Below are 25,062 nucleotides of genomic sequence, written 5' to 3'. Positions count from 1 at the left end.
GGAATGAAAGAACCGACGAGGATCTGATGGAAGAGGACCCCTACCACGACTGAACCACCCGGTGAAGCCCTGCTGCAGGTCTGAATCTTAAAAATCCAACGACAAAGGAGATCGTCGAGGAATCTTCCTCCCCTGAGCTGGTGGGACCAACCAATTCACCCAAACTGCAAGCCAGGACTCCCTCCTCTGGTCGAATTTGCTGTACAGAGCTACAGTGAACCGGATAGCCAGGAAGGTCGGACCCTGCTTGGGTTTTAAGGAGCGCACCTTTTATTCATTGCTTTGCTCAGCTGCTGGTTTCTTCCCTGGTCAGTGCAGGACCCTCCAGTCTTCCTACTTCATGTCAGTCTGACAGTCGCTTCAGGAACCGTGAGCTTGCAGGAACTGCCAGGCACGTCCGCCTCAGCTACAGCTTCTTCTCCATTTAAAGGTACTGTGTAAATCCGGTTGTTTGTTTCGTTCAGCCGTGGTGAAAGTGTGTGAAATATTTCTCCAATTCAAGGGCTTGTCCTTCTCTACTCTTTGAACTAACTTTACTGCCAACCAACTTCGTCCGGAACTCTTGGCAAAGACTTAACCGCAAACTACCCTGTGATCTTGAGCAAAATACTTTTGTCCTATTTACTTTGGCCCTAAGCCTTTTTGATTTGATGCCATCACTGTAGTTCCTCTTTCTAGATTGCCTTGCTTACTTACCTGTTGGTGCTGCTCAATTTATGTCTAACTTTGTCTTTCCCTCCCTTTTAAATTACTAGAGTGCCATTTTGCTCCCACTTTTGTGAGCTTAACTTGTCCGGAAATTATTGGGAGTGGTTTGGTGTATTAAGAGTGGGATTTTTGAACTGCTTTACTTTAGTGAGATGTTATACAACTGATGTGTAAATAAATGTATATTCTTTTACTCAGAAACCTTGAGTCAGTGTTTGTTTGAATCATAGTAATTGCTGTCCTTGTTGTAACAATTGATACTGCTGACTTGCTCTTGAGATAAGTCTGGCTGCTCAGCCATCTCTACCACTTTTACTGTGTAGTACAGGCTTGTACCAAAGGTGAATTTGTTCTGTCACTTGTAGTCTTAATTGTGTGTGGTGTTCCCAAAGAGTACTGCACATAATTCTGCCTAACACTGGTGTACAGTGCTGAGGATCAAGTAAAGTAATTACACTTAGAGTGCTTCTATTACCTTGGATCAACTAAATATAAGGCTAACATCACTCAAAAGCAATATTAATCATGTCTGATATGGAAAGCTACAGTCAGGAGGCCCTCCTTAGTTATACTGTGGATTATTTAAAAAATATGTGTCGAGAAACGAATGTCTCTGCCAAAGGCAAAACGTCTGAATTGATTGAAAAGTTGTTAAAGAACCAAAGTCTGGGGAGTGGGTCTGAAATACCTGACTCTCCAGCAAATGTGGAAAATAATGAGGATGATAATGTGTCTATTATTGATGAGGTAGAGGAAGCCGATGTGCCTCCAAATGTAGGCCTCACTGCTCCCTTGTCTGCTCAGCAACCTCAACTTTTGTCCACTTGGACCCCATCAGGTCCTACACTCAGTCCTGAATTCATTGCTCTTGAAAAGATGAGGCTTGAATCGAATTCAAACGTTTAAATGCTCAAACTGAACAAAAACACCAAGAATTTAAACTCAGAGAAATGGAGTTGAATCATGAACTAGAACTGAAAAGGTTATCTCTTGAAAATGCTTCTCTCCCAGAGTCTTCTAGGTGTTCCAGTCCTGAGAGACCCTGTATGCCTAAAGAAATTGTGGGTATGTATGAAGTTATGCTTGATATTTTGGATTGGTTGGCAATGTTTGAATATAACCATGGGATTTGAGGTCTTACAGGGAATCAGTTGCTTCCCTGGCTCTTCTCTCGGCTACCCACTGTTGCATCTGATGTTGTGATGGAGCTGCGGGAGGTGGATAGGATGGATTATGAGTGTGTGAAGCTAGCTTTAATTGCTAGATTTGGGAAGACTCATTATCAGTACCTTAAGAGGTTTAGGACCCTCACAAAGCATGATGGTACCCCTTGGGCTACCTAGGTATGTGAATGTTTGAAAAACTTAAAAGGTTGGGTTAAGGGTTACAGAGTGAACACTTGTGAAGGTATGAGAAATCTTGTTATGTTGGAGTCAATTTATGATGCCTGCTCTCCTGAGCTCAGACAGCACTTGGCTGATTCTAAAGAGATAGATCCAAAGAGGTTGGCTAAGGCTGCTGACTTGTGGGTCGCCAACATGGCTACTCATAAGGATTTTTGGGGCAACTCAGAAGAAGGATAAGGGAAAGCAGCCAAAGAAAGATAACAAGGAGAATTCTAATACCTCCAAACCCCCATTCATAAAGACATTTGGGAAATGTTATGTTTGTGGGTCAACTGACCATGTGAAAGGGTATCCCAGATGTAAGGGTAAACCTTCAGGGGTCCACGCTGTCTCCTTAGCCTTCTCCCCAAACGAAGAAGTACCTATGGCAAGTGGAAACTTTCACCTACTGGCTGATGAACCCATAAGAGTCTCGGCTAGTGTTTCTTTAGTGCCCCTGAGCTTGTGACAACAACAGAATTTAGATGTCTATAATTCCATCCCAGATAATACCTAAGAGTATTATAAAGATAGTGTTCCTGTGAATGGCCAGGAGACTCCTGCCGTCAAAGACGCTGGCGCCAGCATAACGTTGGTGGATGAATCATTTTTCAAGGTGGAGGATGTTGCCAAGGCACCAAAAAGCCTCACCAAGTTAGCTGGAGGCTCTTTGCAAATGCTTCCCCAGTTACCAGTTCTCATCCAGTGTAATGATGTGACTGTCAAAATACCTGTTAGTGTGCAGACTGAAGTGTCTGGGAAAGTCCTGTTGGGTAATGACCTGAAAACTCTTAGAGTTGTGTCCAGCACCCCCAGGGCTCTGTTATGCATGAGCTAAAACATGGCGCTGATGCGCAGTGCATTCTGGGAGCGCTCGGAGCCATGATGGATATTTACTTCATGCCGCAGTGAAAAGCTGCACTAATTTTGATAAGAGCTAGATTCACAATGCTGAAGAAAACATGCTTTCCAAACCTGGTATGCAGTTAAGGACATTTCTGCTGGGAAAGCTAACTTTGTTATGTCTTGTTATGAGCTATGGGACTGTTTTCCGTGGTGCTTGTTTTTAGAGGAGGGAGGCACTTTGCTCCTTGAGGTTACTGTCGGTTGACCCAACTGGCAACCAACGGCGGCTCATCAATGCGCAAGCGCGTTTGAGAAGGTTCGAGAAATCGCCACCCCTTTTGAAGTGTGCATATATGCGGAACCCCTGAGCGGTCAGGTTAGACTTCAGCCGGAGGGGGGACGTTTCCGTCCGGCCTACCTGTGGGCTGTTGTGCTCTTGGCCTGGCTGTTATCGGGGTCTTCCAGCCGCTTCTGGCGAGATGAGGAATCCAGTTACCCTCACAGTGATGTATTTTCTTTTGAATTCTTTGTTTCTTCTGTGATTTATTTCTAAGTTATCACTGGTTGCTTCTAAGCTTTGAATAAATAGCCATATAAGCGCTCATTATTTTCTAAGAGTGTGTGGTTGCAAGTTATTGTGTCTTCCTGCGTTCGAAGTATTGGCTCCGTAATTGCATTGGTGATTTATGAGTGTCCGTGCACTCTGGGAGAGCAATACATTTTGGCGTCACGAACAGGATATATGTGATGAATTGTTCCAAATATTCAAGAATCTGTTTGAACGTAGATAGGCTCCGGTTACCTTGCAAGCGAAAGTAATTTGGCAGTGAGTGTTGAACTGTGTTAAGCTGTTTTTTTTCTCTTGCCAGTGTGTGCGTGCTTGTGGGAGTGATTGCAGTGTGGCAAGAAAAAAAAAATAGATATAAAGAGGTTTTGTTTTGTTTGCAATAATGAGTAGTTTGTTCAGGAAAAAGAGGGTTACCATTGGCGGTGAATGTTCTGATGTTATCATTCCAGGCTGGACTAAGAGTCCATATGATAAATTGGCCCAGGCGTGGGCATGCGGCGCAGGGCTAAGTGAAACATGGGATCAGGGATTGGGAGATGCTGATCCGCCTGATGCAATGGTTTGCTTGCAACAAGTTCCAGTGGAACGTGGCAGAGAATGCGCTGAATTAGGTAGGCGAGGTTGGGTTCTTTTGCATGCTTATAGGAAAATACATCAAATGAAGGTGGAAATGAAAAATGAGGTTTTGCGATTAGAAAGAGAGCTGGCTGCAAAAAGGCAGACTGCATTAATTCAGCAGATTCAAATGAAACTTTTTAAGGATAAGGCTGACACATATCAGGCTGAGGCCGAGAGGCAGCAGTCAGAGTAGCCCAGTATAAGTATAGGAAAAGACGGGGAGGGGTTAACAAAAGAAAGGTGGCAGCTGTAATCGCTACCGCCGGTGTGGACTGGGACCCAGATAAGTGGGATGGTGATATTTTTGACTCAAACAGTCTACAGAGTAGTTCCGCAGATGAGCCCGACGCCAAAATGGAAATGAAGCAGAAAACAGTGGCAGCTAAACCAGTTAGAAGAAGGCGAGCCGGACCCCAACCGCAGAATCCTGCGGGCGGAGTTGTGGATTTAACCACGCTGGAGGATTACACCCAGCAGGAGGTTGGGGAAATTATTACCTGTTTGAGGCAAAAATCAGGGGAACCTTTATTGACATGGACGGTGAGGTTGCTAGATGGGGGCGCTGCAGGGTTGTTGGTAGATTCCACGAACTCACCGCATTTTCTACCCTTGTCAAATGACAACAATTTACAGGAGGTTTTAAGGGCAGGGCCACCCCCTGATGACAATGGTCACGATGCACAGGTGTCTTTGTTGCACCTAGCAGCCCAAGCATGTAATGGTAAATACCCCATTACCACAGATTGGCTTAGTGAAGAAACAAAATGGTATACTTTGAAAGAGGCAATTCAAAAAGTCAGATAGGATGCTATGAAAGAGGCAATTCACGTAGATGCTCCAGGACACATGGGGGCCGTGCCGCTCTCAGATTCAACTCGAAACATGGTGATTAGAACTGCGCCACCCGCATACAAAAGTGTCATTATGACTTTGCTCGTAGGTATGACGGGCAAACCCACTGATGAGGTAGTGGATGCCATTTGGCAACTAGCAGATTTAGGGGAGTGGGACAAGAGTGATGACAAGCCACGGGAGAGAGAGGGGCGTAGTGAGAGAAGAACTGAAGGCAGGAGGCAAGATAGTAGAGACTCCCGAGTGTCCCAAAAGGACATGTTTCTGGCATTGTTAAAAGACGGTGTGCCACGAGAAGAAATTGATGGCATTGAAACCAGAGTAATGTATGAATTATACAAAAAAGGAGGACTTTCAGCCAAAGAGCACTATTAACAGGTTAAGAAACAGGTAGTAACCAAGCCACAGGGGGATACCTCACCTTCCGCTCCTCCTGAGGAAGAACAAGAAGAAGGGTCTATGGGGACACCTTCCCCATACCAGCCAGCATACGCTGATTTGAGGAAGGTGGTGAGTGCAATGCTAGAGGCGGAGTCATTCGAATTTTGACTAGGGCTACGGCCAAGCTCCGGCAGCGTCTGCTCGCATAAAAGTTGATAGGTGGCCCCATGTTGATGTTAAGATTTTTTGGGGGCCAGGAAATACGCAAGGGGTGCGAGCAATGATAGACACCGGGGCGGAGGCCTCTCTGATTCATGGCAATCCAGCACAATTTAAAGGCAAACAATTTACTATTACAGGTCTCAGGGGAAAGGAGACCCCCGCAGTACAAATGAAAGTGGAGATGAAAATAGGCAATTTGAATAGGCAGAAATACCAAGTGTTGATTGTCCCGATACCTGAGTATATAATTGGCTTTGACATTCTGGAAGGGTTGACTTTGGGACTTGGAGGTAAAACGTACCAGTTTGGGGTGAGTACATTGACCTGTACACCCATTACTGTAGGCAAATTGAAGATGCCCCCAGTGCAAGTGCCTGTGGCAACCAAGCGGGTAGCAATGAAGCAATACCACATTCCTGGGGGGCACAAGGAAATTTCAGACACCATTAAAGAGTAGGGGAGGCGGGTGTGTTACGCCCTATCACCACTGCATGGAACAATTCTCTCTGGCCTATTAAAAAGGGGATGGGTCGTGGAGGATGACGGTGGATTACCATGAGTTGAATAAACACACTCCTCCCTTAGTGCCTGCGGTCCCAGATGCCATTACCTTGATTGAGAATATCAAAAAGTTTGAGGGGACTTGGTATGCAGTGGTAGATTTAGCTATTGCATTTTTTTCTTTGCCAATTGCTGAAGAGTGTCAAGAGCAGTTTGCATTTTCTTGGAGTGGGCGTCAGTACACCTTTACAAGGTTACCTATGGGGTACATACATAGCCCGACTATCTGTCACCGGCTGGTGGCAGAGCACTTAGACAAGATACCGTGTAAACCTGACATACAAATCTCTCACTACATTGATGATATTTTCATTCAGGGCAAGGATGAGCACAATGTGCAAAGCCAGTTAAATGTCATAATAGAAGGATTGAAGAAGGAAGGGTGGGAGATTAACCCAAATAAAATTAAAGGCCCAGCTGAAACAGTGATATTCCTAGGGATTCAGTGGCATCATGGGCATCGAGAAATGGTGCCAAAAGCCCGACAGAAAATACTTGAATTCACCACTCCAATGAACAAAAAGCAAGCTCAACAGTTTATAGGGCGGTTTGGGTTTCGGAGACAGCACATTCCCCATTTAGGACAGATATTGGCCCCCCTCTACAAAGTGACGTGCAAGAAATATGAGTTTCAGTGGGGGGAAGAGCAGCAGAAAGCATTTGATTTGGCGAAAGACACCGTGCAGCAGGTGCTTGATTTATGGCCATTGAAGGAAGGCGAAGTGGAATTGAATGTGTCTGTACAAGACAAATATGCTTACTGGAGTGTGTGGCAGAAGCAGGACAGGAAACGTGTGCCATTGGGGTTTTGGAGTCGTAAGTTGCCCGATGCTGGTAACTCATACACTCCGTTTGAGAAGCAGTTGCTGGCATGTTATTAGGCCCTTGTTGATACCGAGCAAATGACGGTGGGCCATGATGTATTGATGAGGCCAGAAATACCAGTCATGCAATGGGTACTGAGCTCTCCTAAAACACATAGAATAAGACATGCTCAAGAAGCCAGCAAAATTAAATGGAAATGGTGCATTCAAGACAGAGCCAAATCAGGGAAGGGTGGAGTTGCGAAATTACATGAGTAAGTAGCCAACATACCGCCCTCAGATTACATACCACCAGAAGTGCCTGAAAAACGCGAGTCTCCAGTGAAATGGGGAGTACCTTACAGCGATTTGACCGTGGAGCAAACAGAGCATGCCTGGTTCACGTATGGCTCAGCTCGATATGCGGGAACTGAGCGATACTGGAAAGCGGTGTCGTACAATCCCAAGACAACAAAAGATTTTGACAACGTCAGGGAAAGGGAAGAGCAGTCAGTTTGCAGAGCTTTACGCAGTTTACCAGGCATTGAAACAAGAGACCCCTGGTCAATGTCATGTGTACACGGATTCATGGTCAGTGGCGAATGGATTGGCGGTGTGGTTGCCAACCTGGCAAAAGAATGGGTGGAAGATTCATTCAAAAGAGTTGTGGGGAAAAGAACTGTGGCAAGATATTGCAGAAATGTTATCACAAAGTGAAGTCACTGTGTATCATGTGGACGTGCATTGTGCCACAGACTCATTAGAACGTTGGTTTAATTCTGTTGCAGACGAACACACCAAGATTTCATCTGTGGATGCGGAGGCTCAGGAAGACGATTTGGAGGGGTTGGCCAAGTGGGCTCACCAGAAATGTGGGCACCGTGGCGAAAAGGCTACTATCAGGTGGGCACAAGCTCGAGGAATCAGTATTCCTTTAGAGGTAGTGAAAACGATCATTTTGCAGTGTCCAGTGTGCCAACACCAACAGCATAGACCTATCCCTCAGATTGTTCGGGGTACATTGCGAAGAGGAAAACTACCAGGTCAAATTTGGCAGATTGATTATATCGGTCCCCTGTCAATCAGTAAAGTTTGTTAGTATGCATGCACTATTGTGGATACATATTCAGGATACATGATTGTTTTGCCGTGCAAGCATGCAACACAACTGAACACCATCAGGTTGTTAGATCAGATCATATTACATTACACATTGCCTTTGCAGATTCAAAGTGACAATGGGTCACTTTTCAAAGGCAAACTAATACAGGACTATTGTCAGGAAAAGAGCATTGAGTGGCTTTACCATGTGCCTGATTACCCTGCCGCTTCAGGGCTGATTGAATGAATGAATGGGTTGTTGAAAGAACAGCTGCGCAAATCTGGAGATGGCAATTTGGCAGGCTGGCGTGATTGTGTGTTTGATGCGGTGCAAGTACTAAACAATAGGCCTGTGAATGAGCATGAAACTCCTTTGATGAGGCTAATGACTCCTACTTTATGGATTCAACCCAATTCAGTCAGAGAAACCCTATTGTACTGGGAAATTACCCCGGGTTCTTTAGCTCCCTATCGGGCGACTCCAGAGTCAGCAGGGGTAGACTGGCATTCCCATGAAGAAATCAGATTAGACCCAAGAGGGATTGTTGTAATTGAAACAGGGATTGGAGTACAAATTCCCCCAGAGCATATGGGATGGATTGCCCCCAGATCTGGCCTAGCATTGAAGGGAGTTCAAGTGTTGGGAGGGGTAATTGATGCCGATTACCAAGGCGAGATCAAAGTCATCCTGATAAATAGTGGGGAGCAATTGTTACCGATCCACAATGGTGATCGGGTGGCCCAATTGATTATCATTCCCTTTAAGTTGTCCATGATTAAGAAGGGGCAGCCTCCTACAGTGTTAACTACCTGTGGGGATCATGGTTTTGGCTCTTAAGACAATATGGTACCGGGTGCGAAGGTGTGGGTGGAAAGGCCAAGTGGCCCACCAGTGCCCGTAGATGTCATTGCATCAGGCAAAGGCCAAGTAGTTTTAGTAATGGAGCCCGGTAGAAAGAAATGGCAATACGTGCCCACAGACAAATGTTACCTGAGAGAGTGATGTACAACACTGATATCTCTTTTCTGGTTTTGCCTTGTAGATCCTGTGTCTGGCTGGTGTAATTGTGGTACTAAATGGACTCCATTTGGGAGAGTTAAACAGCAGGTTGCTACCAATGAAAAATGTCACATCTGTGCCAGTGATCAAGGGGATACTGATAATGATGAGTAATGCTGTTCGAAAGCAGCCTTATGCCGATGCCGAAAAGCCAGCCAGACCGAAGACATGGATTCATGAAATGCGGCAAACACGTCAGGCGCAAGTGAAAACAACCTTGATGCCAGTCATGCAAGAGGCATTTACAGGACGGCGAAAACATTCTCCCATGATTACCCAAACAGAGAATATGTGGATATACCTGGCACAACAGGTGCTCAACATTACGCACTTTTGCCTTACTGATGTGCCCAATGCTGAAGCCTTATTGACTACGTGCTTAGTAGCCGTGCCGACCCAGTTCCGGTGCTAAAGCATATTTTCGGCGTCACTCACAATGATTCTTTAGTTCAAGATTCCGATATTAGGCAATCTTTTTCCGACTATGAGTACTGTAGATTTTGCCAGGAAACGGATCGCAAAAGGAGAAATTTGACATGTGTTTTAACCTATAATATAACCCAAGGCTATGTGTGCTACCTTATGACATGCAATGCAAAAGAAATTGGCAAATGCCAACAGCTTGATTTAACCAAACCACAAAACCACACAGTGTTTGAGCAACGATTATGTTCGTAAGTGTCACGCACATGTACCAGCGTGAATAACAATATGTCTTGTAATCATACAGTGATAGCTGCCAGTCATTTGAATCATGTGAAACTTCCAACAGGATGGATCTTTTCATGTGGCAACACCACATACACTTATATTCCAGCTAACATTTCCGGAGGTCCATGTGCCCTAACTCGATTAGGACTATTGATGTTTCCTTTACACCCAGCGATAACTCGAGGCAAAAGGTCAACTTTCGAGTCTGTGGGTCTATCCCCCGATTGTGATTCACATGTGCATTTGCTGTCAGAAGCTGAGGTTCTAGCATTAACCCTTTCATTAGTGGGAGTTTGGGGTTTAGCTGCTGGGGTTATAAATCTTTGATTAAATTAGCATGTTTAGTAGTTAAAGACTTAATCATACTTCTCAGGCATTAGAAGAGTTACTCCTTGATAGTAAAGTTATTAGAAAAGCAACTTTGCAAAAACAGAGCTGCTGTTGATTATCTATTGCTAAAGCATAATTTAGGGTGTAACGCAGTTGAAGGTATGTGTTGTTTCAATCTAAGTGACCATTCACGATCCATTCAAAGTCATATTCGAGGTTTGCGGGATCTCATTTCTCAAGTGTCCCAAGATCATACTGGGAATTGGTGGGATTGGTTATTTTTGTGGATTCCTGATGTTGGGGGTACACTACTTTACGCTTTTGCTTGCATTGCATTATATTAGCTATCATAATAGCTTGTTGTTGCTGTATTCAATGCATTCCCAACTTAGTTTTAATATTTTGTCGGTTTCAGAGACCGGCTCCTCTGCCACTGGGCTATGGAAGATAAATATCCAAGGATGGAATTGTTATGCTTGAGCTAAAACATTGCGCTAATGCGCAGTGCATTCTGGGAGCGCTCGGAGCCATGATGGATATTTACTTCATGCCGCAGTGAAAAGCTGCACTCATTTTGCTAAGAGCTAGATTCACGATGCTGAAGAAAACATGCTTTCCAAACCTGGTATGCAGTCAAGGACATTTCTGCCGGATAGCTAACTTTGTTATATCTTGTTATGAGCTATGGGACTGTTTTCCGTGGTGCTTGTTTTTAGAGGGAGGCACTTTGCTCCTTGATGTTATTGTCGGTTGACCCAGCTGGCAACCAACGGCAGCTCATCAATGCACAAGTGCGTTGCCAGAAGGTTCGAGAAATCACCACCCCTTTTGAAGGGTGCATATATGTGGAACCCCTGAGCGGTCAGGTGAGACTTCAGCCGGAGGGGGGACGCTTCCGTCCGGCCTACCTGTGGGCTGTTGTGCTCTCGGCCTGGCTGTTATCGGGGTCTTTCAGCCGCTTCTGGCGAGATGAGGAATCCAGTTACGCTCAATGTGATGTATTTTCTTTTGAATTCTTTGTTTCTTCTGTGTTTTATTTCTATGTTATCACTGGTTGCTTCTAATCTTTGAATAAATAGCCGTATAAGTGCTCATTATTTTCTAAGAGTGTGTGGTTGCAAGTTATTGTGTCTTCCTGCGTTCAAAGTATTGGCTCCGTAATTGCATTGGTGATTTATGATTGTCCGTGCACTATGAGAGAACAATACAGGCTCCCAGTAAGAGGAGACAGGAGCTCACTAGGCCTGCAACGAAGAAGACCTTGAGAGGCTCTCCAGAGGAGTTGATAGAGGAAACTATCACTCCCAATCCACAGGAGTTGCTCACTGCTATTTCTAGTGTGAGGTGCAACCTTGTGAGGTTGAGCTAGTTTCTGAAGAATCAGATCTGGAAGAAGATACTGTTTTAATTGGAGATCTTGATTGTTGACCATTCTGAGCTGCAGTCTTTACTGGTAGAAGGTGGACCCAAAAGGGCAGACCTCAGTAGAGCACAAAGAGAGTGTCCTACTCTTGAGGGTCAACAGGCTGCTAACCAACCTGATGGGCAAGAAGTTGGGAAGCATAGGTTAAGCTGGGAAGACGGCCTCTTCTACAGTGAACCGACTGAGTCTATCCCTGGGGACTGCAAAAGAATTGTAGTGCCCCTTGCCAACAGACTCCAGTTCCTACAGTTGGCCCATGAGATACCTTGGGCTGGTCATTTAAGTTTCAAAAAGACCAAGGAAAGCCTCTCCTTATACTTCTACTGGCCTAAGAAGGGTGCAGAAGTTGACAAGTTCTGTAGGAGCTGTCACACTTGCCAAACCTCTGGCAAGAGTGGAGCCAAGAATGTGGCACCCCTGGTGCCTCTCCCAGTGGTGGGAGTTCCTTTTAAGAGGGTGGGCATCAACATTGTTAGTCCCCTTGACCTGCCCACATCTTCAGGGAACAGGTTTATCCTGGTTGTAGTAGACCATGCTACAAGATACCAAGAAGCCATACCTAGGATAACTGTTACTCAGGCAATAGCTAAGGCATTTTTACCAGAGTAGGGTTTCCTAAGGAAGTGATATCCGACAGGGGATCCAATTTTATGTCCCACTACATGCAATCCATGTGGAGAAACTGTGGTTTCACTTACAAGTTCTCTACAGCCTACCATCCAACAGCCTACCAACACAACACTGTAACTGTGTTGTGCCTTATGGTCGCTAACGGACTTCTGTGATTGTGTTGTGCCTTATGGTCGCTAATGGACCACTTGATTGCTGTGCCTTTGGTCAGTAACAGACCACTTTGATTAAGTTGCGCCATAAGGTCGCTAACAAACTACACTGATTGCGTTATGCCTCACGGTCACCCACAGTCCACCCTGGGTGTACTGTCCTTTACGGCTGCTAACAGCCCTCTTGGTCTCTATCAGACCACTTGCTCTTAGATTATACTGGGTCAACATGCCCTTCACCAACAGCCTAATAGCTATAGATTCTCCCATGTACACTCTCAGTGTCCGACTCACTAGATTTCTGCCCACCCGTCTCCTCCTTATACTGCACTCTTGTTGGACCACACTCAACCACACCACCATCCCCGTCCACCACCTACACCTGCACCACACCACAACTATGCCCTCTTTTGCTCTCCACACCAGCCCTTACCTCAACAACCCAGCCTTATGGATCCAACATTTTGCTTCTAGACCTTTACCAAACATACCATGCTCGGCTCGCGACTTACCCACACTTCCCATCACTCAGCGCATCGTAACAAACTGCCACGGACCCCCACTCTGGCCACACTTACGCCAAATTTTTCACCATCCCTTTCTAATTTCCCTAACTCGTGCAATATCAAAGGTGCGTTAATCAATGCCAGATCACTCTCGGCTCATGCCCTTGAAGTAGCTGACCTCATCCTCAACCTTGACCTCGACTTCATAGCAATTACCGAAACTTGGCTTCACGCAGCCTTAGGCCCTCTACCCTCCCTCGCCATCCCTCCAGGCTATAACATTATCAGACATGACCATAATTCTAATCAGTCCAAAGGTGGTGGCATTGCCATTATCCATAAAAATGCTCTAAACTTCCACCTCTCTGCCACGCACCACTTTTCCGCTCTGGAAGCACTGACAGCTAAACTATCTATTACCCCTAACCACTCTATCACCTTCCATCTACTTTACCGGCCACCTGGCCCGCTATCCACCTTCGCTGAGGACCTCTCTAACATCATCCCGCACAACACCAAAACTAATTCCCAAGTCACGATATTGGGGGATTTCAACCTAGGTCTTTCTGACCCCAAGGACACTGCTGCCACGACTATTGATAATATCCTTACGAATGCAGGATTCACACAGTTCATAAAGCAACCTACCCACGACAAGAGCAGAACCCTTGACTGGCTAGCCGCCCACAATTGTCCCATCAACATCACCTCCAACCAACAGTGTTCATGGACTGACCATAACTTAATTACGTTCAATATCCAGTCCAAACCCGTCAGCCCTTCTCCAAGCATTGCACCTGCTACGGCCACTCGCAATAAACGTGACATCACCTGCGACAGACTCCTCCCTCTCCTCCTCCCTGTTCTCAATGACCAGGCTCTCTCATGCTCCGACCCCACGGCCTAGGTTGACGCTTTTAATTGGGCTATGCTTAAAGCCTTAGACACCATTGCACCTTCTAAACTGAGAAAATCCAAACCTTGAGCCCACCTGAATTCCTGGTTTACACCCCAGCTTAGAACTTTGCGCAAAGAAAAATGAATTGCGGAATCTCACTGGAAAAGTAACCACTCCCCAGCCAACAAATCATGTCTACTCTTGGCTACCCTCAATCACAAGGAAGCCATACTCCAGGCAAGAAAAGACACATACAATAAACGTATCGAACAAGCTAAATCCAACACCAAAGAATTGTTCAAAATCCTCAAAGAACTTGAAACTCCTGTTACTGCACCTGACACCTGCACCAAAGATAGCACCTGGTGGTCCAAAATCCAAGAGGCTCTTCTAGGCAAGATTGCCACTCTCCAAATTAAAATCAACAACAAACAAACTAGCCTTCAATCCAACCCTCAACTGAACCTTATACCTTCCATAAACCACGCCATCCCAGATTCTCGGACTCCTTTTAGCTTCTCTCCACTCTCCATTTCTGAGTGGAAAAGATCATCGCTAGCCTTAAACCTTCCAACTGTCATGGTGACCTTTGTCCTGCGCCCATTATTAAGGAAGCAGCTCACGACCTAGCACCATTCATCTCTACGCTCATCAACTCCTCCTTTAGCTCTGGGATTGTACCTGACAACCTAAAGGATGCGTGGGTCATCCCTCTACTAAAAAAACCTACCTTGGATTCCAGCATACCTACAAATTACAGGCCAATCACTACTGTCCCATTTCTACTAAAAATCCTTGACCGAGCTGCGTATTTACAAATTCAAGAATACCTTGAATCAAACAAACTCCTGGGACTTAGGCAATCGGGGTTTCGGCCACGCCATGGCACTGAAACTGCCCTTATCGATTTAAAAACGCAGATCGAAGATCTAAAAGACAAAGGCAAACTTGTGCTATTACTTCTCCTGGACCTCTTGGCGGCCTTTGATCTTGTCAATCACAAAATTCTCTGTCATCACCTCAAATCAGCTAAACACTTCTCAGACAAAGCTTCAACCTGGATCAGTTCCTTCCTAGATAATAGATCAATGCGCGTGTTCTCTCCACTAGCAGCCGCCCCACCTGCTCCTGTCTCTTGTGGCATGCCTCAAGGGTCCTGTGTCTCGCCCACATTGTATAACGTGTTTACTAAACCCCTTTTTGATATTTTCGACCATCTGGGTGTCACGTATACCAATTATGCTGACGACACTCAGATACTAATCCCTATCACAGGTGACTACACTACTGACTCCCTCGCCATCAATGCCATCTACAAGGTCATCCAAGCATGGGTGGCCCAACACGGACTCTGCCTAAATGATGAAAAGACAGAGCTCCTCATTCTTGGTTCACCACAAAAACTCACTAAACTTGACCCTGCTTTTAAGTCCTTCACCATTGATGGGAATACTATTCCTACTGCTAAGGACACAAAAACCCTAGGGATTTACATTGACTCAACCTTATCCCTGACTAGACAAACCAACTTGCTTTCATCAGCAGCGGCTTATACTTGTAAGCTTATTACTGCCTGTCGCCCGTTCCTCTCTACAGCTAATTGTGTGACCTTGGCTAGGACCCTCGTACTCTCTAAGGTCGATTACTGCAATGCCCTATACCTAGGCACTAATCGCTGTAACTTAAACAAGTTACAAATTGTCCAAAACAATGCGATCAGAGCGGCCCTCAACATTCCCAGGCGCCAACACATAGCTGACACTAGACGTAACCTTCACTGGCTCTCAATCCCTCACCGAATTTCCTTGAAGTCTCTGGCTCTTACCCATAAATGCCTTCACAACCAAGCTCCTTGTTATCTGGCGAACAGATTTGCCCTCCATAGCTCCACTAGACCCCGCAGATTGGCCCAAGCCAACTGCCTCGTCATCCCACAATTCAATCTCCAAAGATCAGGTGGAACCAGCTTCCCCATCTTGGCAGCTAAATTATGGAACTCACTCCCTAATGAGCTGAGAGCAGAACCCTCCTTTCTGAGATTCAAACACCTTACCAAAGTCTGCCTGTCCTCCCAAGACATCTTACACTGGCTCACTGCCTAACCTGTAATTATGACGTACCTTTGTATATACATTCTGCTTGTCTTCTTATTGTTATTTTTCTGATTGTAAACTATGTAACTCATCTGTAAACATTGTAAATAATGCCATATTCTGCTTTCATTATGTTGTATCTAAGTGATGCGCCCGGTTGCCCATGGGCCTGGTGCGCTTTAGAAATAAAATAAATACTAAATACTAAATACTAAATCCACAGACCAATGGACTGGTAGAGAGGTTTAATCGTACAATGAAGAGCATGATAGGTGCTTTAGAGGAACCCCTTAAAAGAAAGTGGGACCTTCTACTGCCATGCCTTCTCTTTGCTTATAGGGAAGTCCCTCAGGAGGGAGTTGGTTACAGTACCTTCAAACTTCTCTATGGCAATCCAGTCAGAGGTCCATTGGCCCTGATTAAGGAGGGGTTGGAGAGTGCTCCTTCCCCCAAGCCAGTCAGAGTGACTGACTATGTGATAGGTCTCTGGAGGAGAATGTCACACATGGTAGCAGAAGCTAGTGATAACTTAAAAGTAGGTCAGGCTCTGGTCAAACATTGGCATGACCAGAAAGCCAGCATGGTTGAGTTTACTCAAGGCCAGCTTTTATTAGCTATGGTGCCAACATGGCAGAGGGCTTTGCAGGACAAATGGATAGGACCCTTCAAGGTTGAGGGCAAACTTGGAGAGATGAAATATTTGGTGGATTTAGGCAGACCTAAGGAGGCCTTAGAGTCTTTCACACCAACTGTTTGAAGGCATATTTCTTCAGACCACAAGTGGGAGCTTTCCTTCTAGCTTCAGCTCAAGGGGAGGAGGAGAGAACCTCTACCTGACCTCCTCAAAGGCCAACCTTTGGATGAGAAAAGAGAAGGAGTCAATCTCTCTACTCTAATGACATCTGAACAACAGGAGGAGTGCAAAATTCTGCTAAATCAGTTTGCCTCCCTGTTTTCACTTTAAACAGGTTTGACCTCTTGGGGCCAGCATGATATTTTCACTGGTGACTGTTTACCTGTGTAAATCAGAGGTTGCAGAATGTCAGAACAAGTGAAATCCCACATCAAAGGAGAGGTCAACAAGATGCTTGATCTCGGGGTTATAGAGCCCTCTACAAGGCCATGGTCTAGTCCAGTTGTTCTAGTACCAAAGGCAGGATCCAAAGAGTTGAAATTCTCTGTGGACTCTAAAGCTCTAAATGCAGTCACTAAGACTGATGCCCATCCTTTGCCAAGGATAGATGAACTGGTGGATAGACTTGGTTCAGCCAAGTACCTCATTACATTTGACCTGACGTCAGGCTATTGGCAAATAGCCCTGACAGGCCATGCCAAGGAGAAAACAGCATTCTCAATGCCAGCAAGCCTCTACCGGTTTAAGGTTATGCCTTTTGAATTAAAGAATGCACCTGCTACATTCCAGAGGATGGTCAATCAAGTTCTAAATGGGATGGAGAACTTCTGCATGGCATACTTGGATTACCTTGCAGTTTCATCCCTATATGTAAAGAACATATTGATCACTTAGGATATGTTTTGCAGGCTCTTGAGCAGGCCCATCTGACCATACAGGCAAGCAAATGTCAAATTGGTCAGAGCAAAGTGGCCTCCCTTAGTCATGAGGTAGGAGGTGGTGAAATAAGGCCATTGCCTAGCAAAGTACAAGCTGTACAAAACTGGGCCACCGCTACTACTCAAACCCAAGTGAGAGCTTGTCTAGGTCTCACTGGGTACTACAGGAATTTCATAGAGAACTATGGGACCATAGCTTCTCCTTTAAATGTGATCGCCTCTCCAAATTTCCCTAAAAAGGTTAGATGGAATGAGGAGTGCACTCAAGCCTTTGAAAACCTGAAGAAAGCCCTTTGTCAAGCTCCAGTCCTAAGAGATCCTGATTATCACCAACCCTTCATTGTGCAGACAGACGCCGCCAATACAGGTATAGGTGCAGTCCTCAATCAACTGGATGAGAAAGGTAGGAAGCACCCCATTTGCTTCATCACTAGGAAACTGAAGGAACCAGAAACAAGGTGGGCAACCACAGAGCATGACTGTTTTTCGATTGTGTGGTCTCTGAAGAGGTTTAGACCATACTTGTATGGATCTACTTTTGTGATTCAGACAGACCACCAACCCTTGAGATGGTTAATGCAAATGAAAGAGGAAACCCCAAAACTTCTGAGATGGTCAATCTGATGCAAGGGTTTGATTTCACCATTGAGCACAGAGCAAGATGTCACCACCAAAATGTTGATGGTCTCTCTAGGATGTTTTTAACCGCCTAGAGTTAGAGATTCATCCAGGAGTAGATTGAATCCTCCTGTCCCTTAATCTGGGGGGCGGGGGGCAAGTGTTAGGGAGAATTCTCCAGAATGGCTAATTTCCCTTACCTACTGAGTCCCTCAGCAGCTTTGCTGGATTTCTAGGATTTTTTTTTCTCACCTGGTAAGAGTGTGAGCCTTTTTTCCCACTCTTACATGTGTTTTGCTGTGTGTGTTTAACATGTTCTTGTGTTCATAGACTGTGGAGCCTCACCTACTCCACAGGCATCATCTTTTCACTGTGTGTTACACAGAACCTTCAGTGCAGTGACACAGGGTTGTCTTTTAGACTTCCCAACTCAGACTGCATTTTCTGGGACTGACTACTGTCTCCCAGAACATATAAAGTTGCCATTGACTTTATTAGTCTTTTTAAAATCCACAGACCCAGTACAAACCATCTTACATGGAGTACTGGAAAGGGTCCCTTTTTGTCTGTTTCACTTGGAGCATTGTTTCGCTCCCTTTTCATCAAGACTTGGCTGGTGGTATTGGTAACTACCCTATTTTTCCTACTGCGGTTATCTTAAATAACCTTGGTATTGTTTTAGGCTATCTTGGTAGCCAAGAACTTAAACCCGCTAGACCATATATGTTTTATTCCGTTCCGGCTTGGTTTATTTGCCATTTCTTTTTTAAATAGCTTTTCTTGTGTTTTACTCCGCGTGCCAAACTAGGTTTGGTTCCTTTGTTCACTGTCTTTTCGCGGGCTTCTCCACCGAAGCCCTCCTTAGGCGTCTGAAAGTCTGGGTAGGCAGGATGTGAAGGCTAGGTTTTAGGACCCCTGCCATGGGTTCTCTTGGTAACCCAAGTCGCACTCCTGTTTGATTGGCTAGGTAACTGTCCCTCCGGGACAGCCACCCTGCTGTGTGATTGATAGCCAGGCTTTGTGAATGGGGGGAAACTGCATAAAACGCAGGTCTCTACGATTGGAAAGGCAGACTTGTCACTGGAAAGAAAGAACCGATGAGGAGTTGACAGAAGAGGACCCCTACCCCGAGTGAACCGCCCAGTGAAGCCCTGCTGCAGGTCCGAATCTTCAAACTCTAGTGACAGAGGAGATCCTCCAGGAATCTTCTGCCCCTGAGCTGGTGGGACCAACCAGTTCACCCAAACTGCAAGCCAGGACTTCCTCCTCTGGTCGAATTTGCTGTACAGAGCTACAGTGAACCGGATAGCCAAGAAGGTCGGACCCTGCTTTGGTTTCAAGGAACGCACCTTTTATTCGTTGCTTTGCGCTGCTGCTGGTTTCTTCCCTGGGCAGTGCATGACCCTCCAGTATTCTTACTTCATGTCAGTCTGACAGACGCTTCAGGAAGCGTGAGCCTGCAGGAACTGCCAGGAATGAACGCCTCAGCTACAGCTTCTCCATTTAAAGGTACTGTGCAAATCCGGTTGTGCGTTTCGTTCAGCCGCGGTGACAGTGTGTAAAATATTTCTCCCATCCGAAGGCTTGTCCTTCTCTACTCCTTGAACTACGTTTTCTGCCGACCAACTTCATCCGGAACTCTTGGCAAAGACTTACTTAACTGCAAACTACCCTTAATTGTGAGATCTTGAGCAAAAGACTTTTGTCATATTGACTTTGGCCCTAAGCCTTTTTTATTTGATTCCATCACTGTAGTTTCTCTTTATAGATTGCCTTGCTCACTTACCTGTTGGTGCTGCTGAATTTCTGTCTAACTTTGTCTTTCCCTCCCTTTTAAATTACTAGAGTGCCATTTTACTCCCACTTCATTTTGTGAGCTTAACTTGTCTGGAACTGCTTTACTTTAGTGAGATGTTATACAACTGATGTGTAAATAAATGTATATTATTTTACTCAGAAACCTTGAGTCAGTGTTTGTTTGAATCATAGTAATTGCTGTCCTTTGTGTAACTATTGATACTGCTGACTTGCTCTTCAGATATGTCTGGCTGCTCAGCCATTGCTACCACTTTTACTTTGTAGAACAGGCTTCTACCAAAGGTGAATTTGTACTGTCACTTATAGTCTTAATTATGTGTGGTGTTCCCAAAGGGTACTGCATATAATTCTGCCTAACAGTAACTGTGCCAGTAAAACCGGCCGGTAGCTGCCGGACTTCAAATTTTTCCGGCACCTGACTTGCTGGAAACACCGGGGCATTACAGCCCCGGCGGTCCTTGAAGTCAGGCGCCGGAAAATGTAATTCTCCATTCCCATCTGGGTCCCGTGCTTCCGTGATACTCTGCCGGTAGGTGCTGTTCCGCCCACCATGTCCGACCCTAGTGGGCTGGACGGCACCCGCCCATAGACTCATAGTGTGCTGGTCTGGTAACAACGGTGCTGGTAGTCTTACCAGCACTGTTGTTACCGGTCTGGCACACTTGTAATGAGGCCCATCGTCTTGTTCATAAGCCAAGTCTGTTGTCACTAAGCTAGTTACTGTTGTCAGGCCCCACAAGCATAGTAGACCAATCAAAAGTTCCACTGTAACATGCTCCAAGATCAGCAAATACTCGCACAGTACCAACTGAACATTGCCTGGGGTGATGCCCAGTGGACACAGTGACGACGACCAGTTTCATAGCAAACATTGCCAAAATGATCACTGTGTTTGGCCTATGGCACAGATGCCAGTTTCTCATTCATGTTTAGAGTAAATTCATCCAGCATGTTATTTTTGACTTAATTTAGTATTGCACATATTTTTTCAAACAAGAAAACAATTATTTCAAGCAGATCACTGAATACTCTAGTGTCCTATTATGTAGATTGTAGTAAAAAGGGTATCAACTTAACTTCATTTATGTTAGGATCAGACTAGAAGGTTTTTGGGGTCGGGCAGTATGCATATAACGACAGGAAACCGGAATGTTTGCTTGTCTTTACTTTGAGGGTCGATGCTGATTAAACAAAGGTGATTGATTACTGTACTTAGCAGTTTCTAATAGGGCCATGGAAGTAAATGTCTATTGATTTGCCACTAGGTGTCTCTTTGTCATTCAACAAGGTTTAATCAACAAGGATTATAATGCCTGCAAATGCATTATCTGTCCACAATGTCCATGTTCATTATGCACTATTGCCCATGTCATTGCCAGTACAGTGGTGGATTAGAGGTTAGAGCACTCAGCTGGGAAGTGAGCAGCGAGATGAGCTATATCGGCATTGTCTTTTCTGTCAATTATATCATTTTAATAATGTCCCCCTCATTAATAATTATTATTTATAATCATTATTTTTCAATATTAATAGCCTTTTGAGAGATGGCTTGCCAAATATTTTTCTTCGCTTTCCAGGGCTGGGAGTTCTCCTTCCATAATCTGTTGCTGGAGAGTCATATCCAGATATTCAGAATGGAATAGAGCATGTTGCCATGCATGTGATTGTAAGGTGATGGAAGGTTGTTCCTATCATCTCATATACAGTAACTCTGCCAATCTCTAGATTGTATTTCTGCCTTTACCCTTGCTACCTGCAGTTTAGTTCCACCCAACAGTAGTGTGTTTAGTTGCTGCCTTTTTGCCCCTCCCCCATAGCAGCCATCCATGGTACATTGCTCTTGTGTTGCAGGACAAATAGACAGTGTGACGAATCCTGAGATGTTGTCACTTCTCCCGGGGGGGGGGTGTCCCTTCCCATGAGGCCAGGGAGGTAAGGCTGCTACCCAATAGTCCCCCTGGTGGTGGTACTCAGTGGGAGGATCTCATGGGGAGAGACTCCCCTTTGGGGATCAGGAGGATATTTTGGGAGAACACGGTACAACGCCCCCCACCCACTTCCTTTACCTCCCCTCACTCGATCAGGCCCAACTTATCTTCCCTCACTTCCATACCACACACTTCCATGTATATATGTGAGACTGAATACCCTAAAGTTCCCTAGACGAGAAGGAATAGGAATGACTTAACGAAGATATCCTTGACAGATATTGAGACGAGGAAGAGTAGGGATGCCTTAATGAAGATCTCCTTGCCAGGTATTGAGATGAGGAGGAGGTGTGGAACAATGAAGAGTCCTTCTAAGAACTTGAATGAGCATTCTACCGGTCATCGCTCATTAAACATAAAGAGAGAAGAAGGACTTTCCTTTGTATCAGACCCTTCCAGGACGATCCATGAGTCTGGAGCACAACCATCATAGAATAGAGAGGCTGCGAAGGAGCAGAGGTATGCCTATCCAGGTCCACCATGCCTAGGCAGACCAAGGAACTGGAAGACCGGAGGGAGGTCCAAGTGGAAGCAGCAACTGGACTGTGCTTTTGTTGTAAGATGCAAAACCCGCCCAGAGGGAATCACTGCAGAGCCATTGCAGACACAGCAGAAGCAGCACAAGAACGCAAGAAGCCAAACAAGACGAGAGAGAAGCATGCGACCAATGGAGAAGAGATGCAGAAGGTACATGGGCTCTCGGGATTGAGAAAAAGGTAAAGATAAACCTCAAACTTATGTTCTGGGACCCAGATGTATCCAAGGAGAATATTGCAAGCAGTTGGCCATGTGATAGTACCTGGGAGAAGAGTGTACCAGGTATTTCACAAACAAAATGCAGAGCAGAAAACAGTGTTGGGGACATGCAACCTGAGGATGAGATCCTCATTAGTGATCTTCTTCGTGGCAGTGCCTGGCAGGCGAGTGATCCAGGGCTGCCCAGACGAGGCCCTAAACAAGCCTGGGTCTGGGACCCGCACAAACAAGTCCATATATGAGAATGACCAGGGTAAGGGAGGCATGCCCTTTGGCATTGTGAACGAATGATACAAAGCCTAAGAAAGTCCAGGAGAAGGAAAACATTGCCCCATACATTGTGAACTGTGTAACTAAACGCAAAAAAGGCCAGGGGATGGGAGTCATTCCGCCAGGTGTTGTGAACAGTCAAGGTAAAAGCCAAGAGAGTGTGAGAAGAAAGCCAAGGAAGGCCAGGGAAAGGTAGTGACTCCCTGGCATTGTGAAATCATGAAACCAAGAGAATGGAGAGTCCAGGGGAAGGGGGCATTCCCCCTGACTTTGTGTGGCAAAACACTGAGAACCAGACATGAGGAGAAGGGAGTCAATCTCCTGGTAATTGAGCTTACAAGGAGGATCAAACCAGTGACCCAGTTGAAGGGAGTCATTCCCTCTGCAGGCTGCAGGGAAGAATTAATGAACTTTTGATGCAAAGCCAGCAACTCTTTTTTTGAAGTATTGAAGTCAGGGGACGGAAGTAAGTCAAACAACTTTTATTCATAATTTATCTTTCAAGGATACAGCAAAGCACATTAAAAAAAATGTAGTTCATTTCAATTTCCAGCAAGAATACTGATTAAACATAGGAAAAGTGAAAGCCTTAGTCTAAATAAAATATTATTTGTCGTTTCATAGAAGAGTGAATAACAAAATAAATACAATACTAACCAACATTTCATATAAAGTGAGTAAAAAAAGACATCAAAGAAATACTGAGCCCCTACAATTATGTGAGGAGAGAAATCTCGCAGTCTGGTGCTCAGAAAGGAAAGGAAGGGTACCAGTATTTTAAGGGAAAGTAGCAATCTGAAAGTGCATGTTGTGTTGCTATGCATCACCATTTTCTAGAGCTTTAAGACACAGCCAACTATGTGGCTCTTTTTCTTACCATCCCAACTCTGTGTAAATAGAGTGCAGTTGCAAAGACTACATGTGTTGCTGATTAGTATATAAGGAAATGAATTGCCTCATGTGCAGTGCATACCCCAGCAGTCGTGACAATTGGTCTCAAGTAGGATCTTCTCAATTTGATGATCACGGCACATATAAAAAAGTGAATCACTATTTAACTTTCCGCCCCACACAAGGACAATCACCTTTCCCCATAGTACTCCAAGATCTAGTAAAGCAAGCTACGGGCAAATCCCCAGCCTGAGAAAAAAATGTTGATATTATTGTACCACCGTTTGAAAGGTCATTGTTTGTTCAGCCTGAGGTGAACAAACAGTGACCTTTCAAATGGTGGTATAAAATATCAAGATGTTTTTCAAAGCCAGGTCTCGTTTTGTAACAAAGATATGCTGAACCAAATTTCGACTTAGATGCCTTCGCTGCCAACAGTTCATTAGATCAGATGTTAGTCTTCTTTTTTTCTCAAAAAGAGCCGGTCAATCTAAATTTAGCAGATTAGCCCAATATCCACCTTCATCAAGAGCATATATTCTTTTCATGTGCAACTCAGCCAAGGCTTTTGCCACCCTCCAGCATCATTCGTTGTGGCAGTGCCTTTTGGGTATTTCTCCAAACCCTCTGTGCACCATAATCTAATCCAATAGTAGACTGACTTCATAGCCACTACCTCCCCAACAAGGAGCATACGAAGCTCAAAGTGGACTAAAGCGCTGGGGGAACTCTGAGGGAGAATTTACACGTTTTTAAGAACTTGTTTTTCAAAATATCGAGGGAACTGGTGCCATGCAGCACTAGATGTCTGCACCATACTTTGATGTTTGGAGAGCCTGGTTTCTGTATAGGTCAAATGCTTGCAAGATAGCACTGCTGACATATTTGTAAAAAAAAAAAAGTACTTGGTAGCCCCACTGTTTTTTCCCAATGTAAGGCAAGTCTTTGTGATCTGTGCAGACCTGCCCCCATTCTCCTGAAATCTGACACCCCGACAATCGAACAGTTTCACTTGCTCTAGACTCACATCATCGACTTTAATTTGCAGTGGGCAGTCAGTAGCACCTTTTCAGTTTCAGGCTCAGCTCTTTACATTTATTCAAGAAGAAACTCAGGTAGGCCTTCAGGCCAAGTGGTGAAGTAGCCAAACTCACAACATCGTCTGCATAGAATGGGGCTTGGTATTTCCCAGTACCCATGCTTGGGCAGTCCATGCATCCCATCAATAATCTGGCAATGACCTCCAGAAACGTATATGCTGAATAGCAGGGGGCCAACACACACCCCTGCCTAGTGCCAAT

The sequence above is a fragment of the Ambystoma mexicanum genome, chromosome 12 (genome assembly GCF_040938575.1).
Source record: "Ambystoma mexicanum isolate Mex_15411 chromosome 12, UKY_AmexF1_1, whole genome shotgun sequence".
Lineage (NCBI taxonomy): Eukaryota > Metazoa > Chordata > Amphibia > Caudata > Ambystomatidae > Ambystoma > Ambystoma mexicanum.
This window is presented reverse-complemented; position numbering follows the sequence as displayed.